The sequence below is a fragment of the Eriocheir sinensis genome, chromosome 24, assembly GCF_024679095.1.
Source record: "Eriocheir sinensis breed Jianghai 21 chromosome 24, ASM2467909v1, whole genome shotgun sequence".
In the NCBI taxonomy this organism is placed as follows: Eukaryota; Metazoa; Arthropoda; class Malacostraca; order Decapoda; family Varunidae; genus Eriocheir; species Eriocheir sinensis.
The window spans coordinates 82646-97569 of record NC_066532.1 but is presented as its reverse complement, the minus strand read 5'-3'; positions in this window follow the sequence as shown (position 1 = coordinate 97569).

Below are 14924 nucleotides of genomic sequence, written 5' to 3'. Positions count from 1 at the left end.
TATCCTCTTCCCTCGGTTTCCTTGATACCTGACCTCTTACTTTTTTAATGTGTTTCTTTATGAGTTAGTCCTCTCCCTTCCTCTCCTCACACACACGCCCCCACTTACCACTTTCAAACCACACGTACGGTTAAGAGAGAAGCGTTGCCCTCTACGCACGTCCCCCTCTTATGAGTTACTTTATTTTAATCATTTTTTATCTGTGTTTCATCGTTGATCTTGTTTTTTTCCTTCTCCCACACACGTTCCAACAAACACTTTCTGAGCACACACGCTACACTCTACATACTCCCCCCCCCTTTCATGTGATACTTGATTAATAGCTCTTTTTTTTATCTCTTTCTGGGTGTTGTATTATCAGTTTCATATCTTATTTTTCTTATCACACACACACACGCACTCATCTAAACACACACGTTTAAGAGATTAACGCCACACTCTACACACTTCTTTCCCCCTCTCGTGTGTTACTCTATTTTTTTGAACTGGGTGTTCCATCATCAATATCTAATTATTTTTCTTGTCACACACACGCCCTCGTAAACACTTCCAGAGCACACACACGTAAGATAAGTACACTACACTCCACACATTTCCTTTTCCCTTTCATGTGGTACTTTAATCGCATTTTCTCTCTTTCTCTGGGTGTTGTGTCATCATCCTCTCCTTATTTTTCTTCGCAGTCTCTCTCTCACACACACACACGTCCCACGAAACACTTCCAGAGCACACACGCTTAAGGGAAGGACACTACACTCTCCACACTTCCTTTTCCCCTCTCACGTGATACTTTAATGGCTTTGTTTATCTCTTTCTCTGGGTGTTGTGTCATCATCCTCTCCTTATTTTTCTTCGCAGTCTCTCTCACACACACACACGTCCCACTAAACACTACCAGAGCACACACGCCTCAAAGAAGTACACTACACTCTACACATTTCCTTTCCCCTTTCATGTGGTAGTTTAATCGCTATTTTCTCTCTTTCTCTGGGTGTTGTGTCATCATCCTCTCCTTTCTTTTCTTATCACAATCCATCATTAATACTTCCACTGCACATACACTCCAGACAGGAACGTTACATTATATACACATCCTTCCCCCTTCTAGTGTGGTACTTTAATATTTTTTTCTTTCTCTGGGTGTTGTGTCATCATCCTCTCCTTTCTTTTCTTATCACACAATCCATCATTAATACTTCCACACCACATACACTCCAGACAGGAACGTTACATTACATACACTTCCTTCCTCTCCTCATATTGTACTTCATAATAGCTTTTTTTTATCCCTTTAAAGTTTTGTGTCATCCATTACTTTATTTTTCTTCTCCCTCTCATTGAACATTTCCAGAGCACACACGATTAAGAGAGAAACCCCACACACAACATCTTCCTTCCCCCCTTCATGTGGTATTTTATTAATGGCTTTTTTCCTCTGGGTGTTGCGTCATCAATCTTTCCTTATTTCCTCCCCACACATGCCACCTCTAAACACCTGCAGAGCATTTAAGGTTAAGAAGGGAACTCTACACTCTTCACTCTTCCCCCTTCCATGTGTAACGTTATTAATATTTTTTTCTTCTAGTGTTGCATCATCAATCTCACGTTATTTTTCTTCTCGCACACGCCCAAACCCAACACACACATAGAAGAGAGGAACCCCACACACTGCACTATCCTCCTCTCTCTTGTGTTGCTTCATTAATATATTTTTGTAAGGGTGTTATGTCATCAATCTCCTTGTTTTATTTTCTCTTAGATACACACACGCCCACATTTAACACTTCCAGAACACACATATATTAGAGAGGAACCCAACACACTGCACTATCCTCCTCTCTCACGTGTTGCTTCATTAATATCTTTTTGTAAGGTGTTATGTCATCAATCTCTCCTTCTTTTCCTTCTCACTCACACACACACGCCCACACTTAACACTTCCAGAACACACAAAAGAGAGGAACCCCACACACTGCACTATCCTTCTCTCTCACGTGTTGCTTCATTAATATCTTTTTGTAAGGTGTTATGTCATCAATCTCCTTGTTTTCTTTTCTCACACACACATGCACGCCCTCACTCAACACTTCCAGAACACAGGCGTATAAAAGAGGAACATACACACTGCACTATCCTCCTCTTTCACGTGTTGCTTCATTGATATTTTTGTGTGGGTGTTATAATAATCAATCTCTCCTTATTTACTTTCACATACACACACGACCATACTTAACACTTCCAGAACACAGGCGTATAAGAGATGCACCCCACACACTGAACTATCCTCCTCTTTCATGTGTTACTTCATTAATATCTTTTTGTAAGGGCGTTATATCATCAGTCTCTCTTTGTTTTCCTTCTCACTCACACACACACGACCATACTTAACACTTCCAGAACACAGGCGTATAAGAGAGGCACCCCACACACTGCACTATCCTCCTCTCATGCATTACCTCATTGATATTTTATGTAAGGGCGTTATACCATCAATCTCTCCTTGTTTTCCTTCTCACTCACACATACAAATCCTTAAAGACTTCCAGAGCACACACGCTGAAGAGAGAAACGTCACATCCTACACTCTCCCCCTCTCATGTGTAACTTTTTAAATACTTTTGTACGGTCTTGCATCATCAATCTCTCTTATTTTCCTTCTCTCTCACACACATACAAAACCTTAAACATTTACAGAGCACACACGCTGAAGAGAGAAACGTCACATCCTACACTCTTCCCCTCTCATGTGTAACTTTTTAAATACTTTTGTACGGTCTTGCATCATCAATCTCTCTTATTTTCCTTCTCTCTCACACACATACACTCCCTTAAACATTTACAGAGCACACACGCTGAAGAGAGAAACGTCACATCCTACACTCTTCCCCTCTCATGTGTAACTTTTTAAATACTTTTGTACGGCGTTGCATCATCAATCTCTCTTATTTTCCTTCTCTCTCACACACAGACCGTACACTCCCTTAAACATTTACAGAGCACACACGCTGAAGAGAGAAGCGCCACACCCTACACTCTCTTCCCCTCGCGTGTGTTACTTCATAAATATTTTTTGCCCCGGCCGCCGCATCATCAATCTTTCCTCATTCCTCGCCTCACGCCCAGCTCCCATTAACAACTTCCAGCGCCTACGTACATTCTTCAGCGGCAACACTTTATGCAAGCGGTCCCCCTCCCCTTCCCTGGGCTCAACTATACACCTGCTGGACATTCTTCCTTTTTTCAGTGGTTTCCTCATGCATTAGTCTTTAGGCCTTCCTCATACACACACACAAACACACACACACACACACACGTACCCATCAAGAATTTTCCCAGCACACACACACACACACACACACACACACACTTGAGAGAGGAACACTACAAGGAAATTAACAGAAGAGGAAAAAATAAAATGAGAAAAGTAAAAGAAAACGAAGGAAATTGATCAAAAAAAGAGAAGCAAATATCAGTACGAGATAAAAAAAAAAGCGAAAAGAAAATGAATGAGGAGGAAGAAAATAGCATAAGTGTAAAAATACGATGAAAAAAGAGAAACGAGGCGAAGGAAATTGATAAAGAAAGAGAAACAAATATCGCTATGAGATAAAAAAAAGAAAAAAAGAAAAAGAAAAGAAAATGAATGAGGAGGAAGAAAATAAGTGGGAAAAATAAGATGAAAAAAAGAAAAGACGAAGAAAATTGAAAAAAAAAACATATCACTACGAGATCAAAAACGAAAAAAAAGGAAAAGAAAATGAATGAGGGGGAAGAGGAGGAACAAAATAGCAGAACTGGAAAAATAAGATGAAAAAAGAAAAAAACGAAGAAAATTGAAAAAAAAGAAACAAATATCACTACGAGATCAAAAACGAAAGAAAATGAATGAGGGGGAAGAGGAGGAACAAAATAGCAGAACTGGAAAAATAAGATGAAAAAAAAAAAACTAAGAAAATTGATCATAAAAAAAGACAGGTGTGGTTACTGCCCCCCTACGCACCCACCCACCACCACCACCACCACACCCTTGAGCTTGGGAAATGTGGAAGCTACGGTGTGTGAGGTCCCAAGCATTACCCATAGATCGATTTTTTTGTTGTTGTTGTTGGTGTCGTTCAAATGAGAGCTCTTTCTAGGAGGGTATTGTCTGATGATCACGAGTGTAGCATGGGATCAGAGAATGGGTGAATAACACACACTAAGTAACTAAGTAACTGATCGATTAACTAACTAACTCTCTACCTAACGAGCTCCGAATGTTATCACTGGGGGAGGTTATATACTTGCTGGCGATCACGAGTCCAGCGCGTGATCAGACCTTAGAGAAGTACATACATAAAAATCAATCAATCAATAAGTAAATACATAAATAAAATAAAATAAAAGAAAAGAAATCCCCACTACACACACACACACACACACACACACACACACACACACACACACACACACACACACGCACAGCATCCCCCCTCCACTCACACACAAACACACAAACTCACGCACAGCATCCCCCCCTACACACACACACACACACACACACAAACACACACATACACACAAAGAATCACACACATAACCCTCCTCCCACACACACATTCATACACCCCCTCCCCACGCACACGCAGAGAGCCCTCACCCCACCCCCACCCACCCACACACCCACCGCCGTCCAGCCCGCAGAGTCCTCCCCGCCCCGTCAGCTCGCCGGCCGCCTCGTCGTTTGTCTGCAGATCACGCCGTTCCTCTCCCGCTCCCTCTCTCTCCTCTTTCCTCAGCGAGATCTACAGGATTTCCTTTCAGTTCCCCTCCTTCCATTTTGTTTTGTCTCTTTTTTTTCTCTTACTATTTTTCTTCTCTGGGACTCTTGCGCACCTCTCGCCTAGGACAAACTCTCCTTTCTTGGCCATTCTTTTCTTTATATTATTATTTATCTTTTTTTTATTGTCATTTCTCTCTCTCTCTCTCTCTCTCTCTCTCTCTCTCTCTCTCTCTCTCTCTCTCTCTCTCTCTCTCTCTCTCTCTCTCTCTCTCTCTCTCTCTCTCTCTCTCTCTCTCTCTCTCTCTCTCTCTCTCTCTCTTTCTTAGATCTGCAGGATTTCCTTTTAGTTTCCCCTCCTTCCATGTTTTCTTTATTTTGTTTTACCTTTTATATCTGTTGCTCTATTTCTTTGTCTCCGGCACTCCTTCATGCACCCCCTGTCTCTGTCTTTCTGTGCTCTCTCTCTCTCTCTCTCTCTCTCTCTCTCTCTCTCTCTCTCTCTCTCTCTCTCTCTCTCTCTCTCTCTCTCTCTCTCTCTCTCTCTCTCTCTCTCTCTCTCTCTCTCTCTCTCTCTCTCTCTCTCTCTGTCTCTCTATCTATTTCTTGGCTATTTCTATATTCCTTCTACCTCCTCCTCTTTTTTCTGTGCCTCTTCTTTATCTTTTTTCTCTCTTGTATTTTCTGTCACTCTCTTTCACACTTCACTAGTCCTCCCTTTGTTTTTCTTTATCCGTTCCTATCTCTTCTCTCTCTCTCCCTCACCTTCTTCCCTTCACCCAATTTTCTCTTCACCCCTTCTTCCCTTCACCCCTTCTTCCCTCCGCTCCTTTCTTCCCTTCACCCCTTCTTCCCTTCACCCCTTTATTTCTTCAACCCTTTTTTTCATCATCTCTCGTGATTTTCAACCTCCCTCTCCTAACCTTCCTTTCCTAGCCTTCCTTTCTCAGTCTTCCTTACCTAGCTTTTCTTTCTCAGTCCTCCTTTACTAGCCTTTCTTTCCTAACCTTCCTTCATTAGCCTTCCTTTCCTAACCTTCCTTTCCTAGCTTTCCTTTCTCAGTCTTCTTTTCCTAGCCTTCCTTTCTCAGTCTTCCTTTCCTAATCTTCCCTTCGTAACCTTCCTTTCTTAGTCTCCCTTTCCTAGCCTTCCTCCTTCCTCCTTCCTCCTGCATAAAGAAAAATGGTCCTCTGCTCTTATTGGAACTTATGGTTAAATTTGGACGTGTCTGGGTAATCACGTGGCCCTTATATATCAACGCAATACTCTGGGATAGAGATATTAATGCCTCTTCTAGTGTGTGTGTCTGAATGTGATGATATAGTCCTGCATGAAGAAAAATGATCCCTTGCTCTTACCGGCACTCATGGTTAGATCTGGACGTCTCTGGGAGGTCACGCGGCCATTATAGATCGACGCAATGCTCTGGGATATTGTGACGAATGCTTCTTTAGTCCATTAGTGAGCTGCTGTGCTGATACCTGGCTCCAGCGGGAAAGAAAAACAGACTTGCTTTTACTGGCGCACACAAGAGGATCGTGGCGTCTCAGGGAAGTCACGCGGCCCTTAGAGACTGACGTAATGTTCGGGGATACTGTGATGAGTGCTTCTCCAGTCCATTAGTGAGATACTGTGTTGACGTATATTACTGCAGGGACGAAATCTACCACTCATTGAAAGATGTAGGCGTCTTTTTATTGTTACGAGGTTTTTAAGACTTTCGTAATGCTTGTGGATACTTTGATGAATGCTTTAGTACATTATTGAGCTGCTGTGTTGACATATATTACTGCAAGGACGAAATCTGACATTCATTAAGAGATGTAGGCGTCTTTAAAGGTTACAAGGTTTTTAAGACTTTCGTAATGCTTGTGGATACTGTGATGAATGCTTTAGTCCATTATTGAGCTGCTGTGTTGACATATATTACTGCAAGGACGAAATCTGACATTCATTAAGAGATGTAGGCGTCTTTAAAGGTTACGAGGTTTTTAAGACTCGTAATGCTTGTGGATACTCTGATGAATGCTTTAGTCCATTATTGAGCTGCTGTGTTGACATATATTACTGCAGGGACGAAATCTGACGTTCATTAAGAGATGTAGGCGTCTTTTAAGGTTACGAGGTTCTTAAAAGACTTTCGTAATGCTTGGGGATACTGTGATGAATGCTTCTTTAGTCCATTAGTGAGCTGCTGAGTTGACATATATTACTGCAGGGACGAAATCTGACGTTCATTAAGAGATGTAGGCGTCTTTTAAGGTTACGAGGTTCTTAAAAGACTTTCGTAATGCTTGGGGATACTGTGATGAATGCTTCTTTAGTCCATTATTGAGCTGCTGAGTTGACATATATTACTGCAAGGACGAAATCTGACGTTCATTAAGAGATGTAGGCGTCTTTTAAGGTTACGCGGTTCTTAAAAGAATTCCGTAATGATCGGGGATACTGTGATGAATGCTTCTTTAGTCCATTAGTGAGCTGCTGAGTTGACATATATTACTGCAGGGACGAAATCTACCACTCATTGAAAGATATGTTTGTGGATGCAGAGTTCAATGTTTCTTTTCGTGTCTCAGTTCCTTATTTTGCTCCAGCTGGGAAGAACAAAAATCAGGACAGCAAGTCAGGAAGTCAGCACTCATCCTCCCGTCAGCTACTCTCTCACTATAAAATGTCAGCCAGATGTTTAGGTCAATGATTCTTATTGTCTCTTAATCGCTTATTATCGTTTTTAGTCCCTTGTTTTACTGCAGAGGGGAAGAACACGAGTCAGGAGGTCAGCACTCAATCTCTCATCAGCTACTCTCTCAGCACATAATGTCAGAAAGATGTTTAGGTTACTGCCTCTTATCGTCTCTTAGTCGCTTATTATCGTTTTTAGTCCCTTGTTTTACTGCAGAGGGGAAGAGCCACCGTTGCCAGATTATCGTACTCAGAGCCGTGTATTTACCGGTGTCTTGCCCATAACTGTTGTCAAGAAGCACCAATAATTAACTATTTAAACGATAACCATATATGAATGCAGTTATTTGGATGATGAAAGGAGTTTTTGGGTCGGAAATCGGCAAACATACGAGGCAGGGTACGACAATCTGGCAACGTTGGGAAGAGCACGAGTCAGGAAGTCAGGAGGATAGCACTCACACCGCCGTCAGCCCTCCGTCAGCACAGTGTCAGGGTGGGAGCAGCAGCGTCAGGCGGAGGAGCGAACAGCGACGCCCCGATACAAAGTTTATCCATTACAGAAGACAAATGGCAGGCAGATGCTGAATTGTGTGTGTGTGTGTGTGTGTGTGTGTGTGTGTGTGTGTGTGTGTGTGTAGGCCGGTGGGGAGGGAGAGAGTGGGTGAAAGACAGAGAGAGAGAGAGACTAACAATCAGAAAGACAGTCAGACTTACTTCCAAACAGACACTTGCAGACATACATACACACATACATACATACATACAGACAGACAGACAAACAAACATACAGACTTTCACATATACAGAAAGATAGACAGGCTCACAGACAGACAGACAGACAGAAAGATAGACAAACAAAGCCACTCAGATAGACAGACAGACAGAGGTTGAGAGAAGTACAAACACAAAGACAGACACACACAAACAGCTATAGACCAACAGACAGACGAACAGACAGCAACACAGCCAGCACAGAGTTAGCGTGAGACCCGTAAGACCCTAATTAATTCTCGTTTCAAAGTTCACGCCGAGTTAATGATGCCTACGGAATTAACACACTCCGCCATCACTAACTAATTAACGGTACAAATTCACGGCCGGACAACTTATGAATAATGTGAATAACCTGTGAAGGGTCGGCGCCGCGCTCAGGCCCAGAACACCCTTGGCAACATTGGAATTCTCAGACGTTTCCTCCTCTCACAAAAACATCCTTAGTAACCTCGGTATTCTCTGACGATATTTTCAACCGATATTCCCAGACGATATTCTCAGCCGATATTCCCAGACGATATTCTCAGCCGATATTCTGAGACGATATTCTCAACTGATATTCTGAGACGATATTCTCAACCGATATTCTCAGCCGATATTCTTAACCGATATTTTCAGCCGATATTCTCAAACGATATTCTCAAACGATATTCTCAGACAAGGGAAGGAGGAAGTGAGACAGGATCGAGGGCATGGAGCAGTGGTGCCCAACCTTTTCTGTCCCGTCCTCTTTGCCAGCCACTTTTTCACCGGTGGACCCCACAACGAAATAGGTTCAGCGGGTCTCTCATGACCATCCCAAGGGCCAAATTTGTCACGAGGGCAGTGAGTGTGACACCCCTGGTACCGTTAACTAATGTAAAGTAATTCTAGCATGTAAGCATTCAGTTTTAAGGATTGTATACAGTAGAATTAATCTTATTCCAAGCTACATGTTTCCTAATTCCAGTACAATAAAATTAAGAATAATTAGAATCTCTGTGGATCCCTTGAAATTTGTCCATGGTCCCTTGGGTGGGAACCCCTGGCATGAAGGGAATAAGGAGTCAAAAAAATAAGCCTTGATATCTTCAAAGTACAAACTTGTGATATAGAGAAGAAGAAAAAAAGAGTGGGAGAAAGGGATTAACTAACTAACGGGGAACAAACGACAGGGGGCGAGTCGCTTCACTCACCCACCGACTCCACTCCCGACGCTCAGCCCGGGTAGCTGATCTTCCCATTCTTAGTCCCGCTAGATCGACTTGCCCCACCTATGAGTTACGTGGGCATGCCCTTGGCCTCCTCTACTCGCAGCTGTCGCCTAGGCCATGCCCTCATCGAAATAAAGGTAGACAGAACGAGAGACAGAATAAGATAGCGAAGGAATGAGAAAGACAGAAATATCACGCTTTTCCTCCAAATTATATGTGATTTGATCTGATTTACTTCCAACCGCGTGATTACAACTAAAGTGCAGTATTCGACCCCTCTCTAACCAAAGCCAATCTTTCCTTAGAAGTCTTAGATCTTCTCTTTCTGGCACCAGTGTGTTGCCCCAAAATATCTAAAAAAAGAAAAACGTTCCCCAGCCACCCTCACGAGAATAAACGATTGCCAGTATTATCTTTCTTTCCTGTACAATATTTCAAAGCCCTGACCCGCGCTGTGGCCTCAACCCTGCTCCTCCCCCTCCTCCCCCGTGCTCCCCCGTCCTTCCCCGTCCCTCCCGCCTCCCCATCCTTACCTGCCGCTCATTAGCCTAATTACCGACCATACCTGACGGCGCCGCGAACACGAGAAGGTGAGGGACGCCAGAGAGAGAGAGAGAGAGAGAGAGAGAGACCTGCTATACCTCCTATTTCACCTGTCACTATCATCATCATCATCACCATCACCACCAATACTACCTCTGCTTCTTTCATCCATTCTCTCTCTCTCTCTCTCTCTCTCTCTCTCTCTCTCTCTCTCTCTCTCTCTCTCTCTCTCTCTCTCTCTCTCTCTCTCTCTCTCTCTCTCTCTCTCTCTCTCTCTCTCTTACACACACACACACACACACACACACAGATCCGTCACTAAGCTCACTATACAAATTACGGATCCGAGTTTTTTTTTTTCCGGGAAGGGCTTTCGATCGCGAGTCTAGAACGTGATCGGACCCTTGGTGAACGCCCCCCCCCATCCCCCCAACCCCACCCCACCCACCCCGACACACACCGGGTTTATATATCTGTCCGTATCCCCAACATTTTTCCCCGTCTGGACACGCCGATGGCCAAATTTTCCATCTCAATACCAATAGGAACACCGATATCTGTTGTTACGCGGCCGATACTACCACATCGATCCCCGAACCAACGCACGCACACACACACACAGACACACAGACAGAAACACACAGACATACAGACACACAAACACACAGACACACAGACATAGACAGAAACACAGACACACGTACACACAGACACACAGACAGACATAGACAGAAACACAGACAGAAACACAGACACACAGACACACGTACACACAGACACACAGACAGACAGACACACAGACACAGACAGAAACACAGACAGACACACAGACAGACACACGTACACACAGACAGACGCACAGACGGAATTTGCATTGAGAACCCAGTAACCTACCAACACATACTCGTACACACACACACACACACACACACACACACACACACACACACACACACACACACACACACACACACCAATATACACACATACAGACAGATACATACATACATACAGACAGACAGACAGACGGATACACACACACACACACACACACACACACACACACACACACACACACACACACACACACACACACACGAGCTCCTCACTCTCTCCTCACTCCTGCAACACACACTCAGCTACTTACTAACACACATGCTCGTACATAATCATCATCATCAGTTCTTGTTATTACACGGCAGAGTCTCTCCTAGCCCTGTCCAACCTCTCCCAACCTCGCCAACCCTCTCCTTACCTCTCCTAACCTCTTCATATCTCTCCTTACCATCTCCTAACCTCTCCTTACCTCTCCTAACCTCTCCTTACCTCTCTCAACCTATTGCAACCTCTCCTTACATCTCCATACCTCTCCAAACCTATCCTTACCTCTCCCAACCTTCTCCAACCTCTCCTTACCTCTCCTAACCTCTTTCAACCTCTTCCAACCTCTCTCAGCCTCTTTCCTTACCTCTGCCAACGTCTCCTTGCCTCTCCGAATTTCACTTTTCATTTTAAGTTTTGTTTCTACTTCTCTTTATTTACTCTTTAGTCATTTCCTTCTATTTTTTTTTTTCTAGTCGCCTTTTTTTATGTGTACCCCCTTTACCTCTTCCGCTCTCTCCTTATCTTTGTCAATGTCTCCTTACCATTCTAAAGCTCACAATCCCTAACGATCTCTCCTAATCTCTCTTTACCTCTCTTAACCTCCTCCCTCGCCTACTCCAACCTCTCCCAACACGTTTCACCTTTCCTAACCTCTCCCAACCCCTCTCAACCGCTACTTACCTCTCAAAACCTCTCTCAACCTCTAATTACCTCTCACAACCTCTCTCAACCTCTACTTACTACCTACCTACCTACCGACCTTACTTACCTCTCAAAACCTCTCTCAACCTCAAATTACCTCTCACAACCTCTCTCAACCTCTACTTACCTACCTACCTACCTTACTTACCTCTCAAAACCTCTCTCAACGTCTAATTACCTCACAACCTCTCACAACCTCTCTCAACCTCTACCTACCTACCTACCTACCTTACTTACCTCTCAAAACCTCTCTCAACCTCTAATTACCTCTCACAACCTCTCCTTACCTTTATAAACCTCTCCCAATCGCTACTAACCTCTTCTTGTCTCTCCCAACCCCTCTCACATCCTCTCTCCTCAACCTCTCTCAACGCCTTTCTCCTTTCCCTGTCTGCCATTCTTGTTGGTGTGCTCGGTCATGTTCCGGCAAAGGTCAACAGATCGTCCCTATACATCTCTTTTTTTATTACAGCTTTTTTCATTTCCTTTTTTTCAGTCGTCAGTTCCTTTTATCTTTCCTTTCTTCCTCCCTTTCTCTTTCTCTCTCATTTTTACTGTTGCTCTTTTGTTTTTCCTTTTTTTATCTTGTATTTATTTCGCTGTTCGTCTTCTTTTGTTTCTTTTATGTCATTCTTTCGTATTTCCTGTCATACATTATTTTTCTTTTCTTTGTCCTTCCTTTATTGCCGTTTTTTTATTCCCTTCCCTCTTGATCCTGTATTTTATTTCACTTTTAAATTGTTTCTTCTTTCTTCTGTTAATTTCTCTTACATCTCTAGTCTTCTGAGTCTTTACTTCTCTTTCTTTTTTCTTTTCGTCTTCCCATTCTTTGTTTATCTGGTATATATTTCAGTTTTGTTTTTTTCTTTATTTTTTCTGTATTTTTCCAGTTTTTTTTATCTCACTTTTAAATTGCTTCTTCTTTCTTCTGTTAATTTCTCTTACATATCTCTAGTCTTCTGATTCTTCGCTTCTCTCTTTTTTTCCATTTTTTTTCTTTTCGTCTTCCCAGTCTTTTTTTATCTGGTATCAATTTCAGTTTTGTTTTTTCTTTATTTTTTTTTCTTGTTATTCCCTTTTATATCTCTTCCAGTCATCCTTTTTTCTCTCTATTCTCTGTCCATCTTCGTTTTTACTGTTCTTATTCTCTTTCTTCTTTATCCAGTATTCGTGTTGCATTTAATTTCATCTCGTTTTTATTTACCTTTTTTTGACATTTCCTTCTATAGTCATTTTCAGTTGCCGTCTTTTTCTGTTTTCTCTCTCTCTCTCTCTCTCTCTCTCTCTCTCTCTCTCTCTCTCTCTCTCTCTCTCTCTCTCTCTCTCTCTCTCTCTCTCTCTCTCTCTCTCTCTCTCTCTCTCTCTCTCTCTCTCTCTCTCTCTCTCTCTCTCTCTCTGCTTATATACCGTTCTTATTCTGGTCTTTATCCATTCATTATAATTTATGTCGCCTTTCTTTTTGTTTCTTCTTTATTCACTTTTTGTCATTTCCTTCTTCCTATTTTTCAGCCAACTAGTCTTTCTTTATTCTGTTCTCTCTCTCTCTCTCTCTCTCTCTCTCTCTCTCTCTCTCTCTCTCTCTCTCTCTCTCTCTCTCTCTCTCTCTCTCTCTCTCTCTCTCTCTCTCTCTCTCTCTCTCTCTCTCTCTCTCTCTTCCTTTTTGCTCCTGCTATTCCACTCTTTATTCATTTCGCTCTTCGTTCTGTTTCTTTATTTAATTTTCGTCTTTCCTTCCATAGTTTTTGCATTCACTTTTTCTTTTCTCTATTCCGTTTGTCTCTTTCTTTTATCATTCTTCTTCCTTTCTTTATCCGCCCACTATATATTTCGCTTTTTCATTTTGTTTCCTTCTTTAATAACTCACTTTTTTTGTCCTTCCCTCCTTCCTTTTTTTCAGTCGTCTATTCAATTTTTTTTCCCCATATCTTTGTCTCTCTTTCTTGTTATTATTTACTTCTTTATTCGTCCACAATTTATTTCGCATTTCCTTTTGTTTCCTTCTTTACTCACACTTTTTTGTCCTTCCCTCCTTCCCTTTTTTCAGTCGTCTATTCATTTTTATCCTCTTCTCTTTGTCTTTCTTTCTCTCACTGTTGCCAATTCCTCTTCGCCTCAGAGAATGATTACGGTGTTTATTTATTTAAATTTTTTTTTTACTTTTTCTCTCCTCATGCAGTTTTCTCGCTTGGTGTTTATTCCTATCTTTCTCTGCTCTTATTCCTCTCTTTCTCTGTCCTTATTCCTCTTTCTCTGTGCCTATTCCTCTCTTTCTCTATGCGCCTTAACTGTTCTCTTCCTAATTCACTTTTCACTCCTTCCGTAACTTTGCTAAATCTTTTGAGTCGTGTTTCCTTTGTTTCGCCGCCCATTAAGTTCTGTCACTTGTCCATTTTTTCTCTTCCATTAGTATTTTTTTATTCTCTTTTCTAATTGAGTTTCCGTTTCTTTCCTTGTATAATTCACTTTAAATGTTCTGTCTTTATGCGGTTGAGTCTTCCTCTTAGTTCGTCATATCCTGTTATATATTTTATCCTGCTATATATGCTGTCTATTCCCATTATTTCTTCTTTCAACTTTTGTGTATAATGAATGTCCCTGTTTTCTTCTCTTTCTTTTACTTTTTTTTAGTCACTCATTTAGTGCTCCAATTTCCCTTCCTCGTTTAACTTTCTGTCCTTTAGTCTTCCTTCTGAATCTTCCTTTTAGCCTTGTCACAATGCAACGTTTTCTTCTCTTTCTTTCCCTGTCTTCTTTTGTCTCTCATTTAGTGCTCCAATTTCCCTTCCTCGTTTAAATTTCTGTCCTTTTGTCTTCCCTCTGAATCTTCCTTATATCCTTGTCACAATACCCAGTTTTCTTCTCTTTCTTTCCCTGTCTTCTTTTGTCTCTCATTTAGTGCTCCAGTTTCCCTTCCTCGTTTAACTTTCTATCCCTTTGTCTTCCCTGTGAATCTTCCTTTTACCCTTGTCACAATACCCCGTTTTCTTCGTCTCATTTAGTGCTCCAATTTCTCTTCCTCGTTTAACTTTCTGTCCTTTTGTCTTCCCTGTGAATCTTCCGTTTAGCCTTGTCACAATACCCCGTTTTTTCCTCTCTTTCACTGCCTTCTTTTGTCTCGGAGCGTCGCATCAGTCTCCCTTCCCTCCCTCCGCAACTTTCCC